We start from the raw sequence: 520 nt of genomic DNA, 5'->3' as shown, positions 1-520 counted from the left end.
ACCTAACCTAACCTAACCTAACCTAACCTAATATTGCCTGAGAGGGGAATTTTTTTTAAATAATTAAATACAATGACCTTACCTAACCTATCTTAACCTAACCTTGCCTAAAAGTAAAAAAAAATTTAAAAATTATTAAATAAAATGACCTGACCTAACCTAACCTAACCTAACCTAACCAATCCTAATATTGCCTGAGAGGGGAAATTTTTTTAAATTATTAAATACAATGACCTAACCTAACCTAACCTAACCTAACCTAATATTGCCTGAGAGGGGAATTTTTTTTAAATAATTAAATACAATGACCTAACCTAACCTAACCTAACCTAACCTAATATTGCCTGAGAGGGGAAATTTTTTTAAATAATTAAATACAATGACCTTACCTAACCTAAACTTACCTAATCTAACCTAACCTAATATTGCCTGAGAGGGGAATTTTTTTTAAATAATCAAATACAATGACCTAACCTAACCTAACTTAACCTAACCTTGCCTAAAAGTAAAAAAAAAATTA

Source organism: Bacillus rossius, unplaced genomic scaffold (assembly GCF_032445375.1).
Source record: "Bacillus rossius redtenbacheri isolate Brsri unplaced genomic scaffold, Brsri_v3 Brsri_v3_scf683, whole genome shotgun sequence".
In the NCBI taxonomy this organism is placed as follows: Eukaryota; Metazoa; Arthropoda; class Insecta; order Phasmatodea; family Bacillidae; genus Bacillus; species Bacillus rossius.
The sequence above is the reverse complement of the archived record's forward strand: the minus strand, read 5'-3'. Positions refer to the sequence as shown.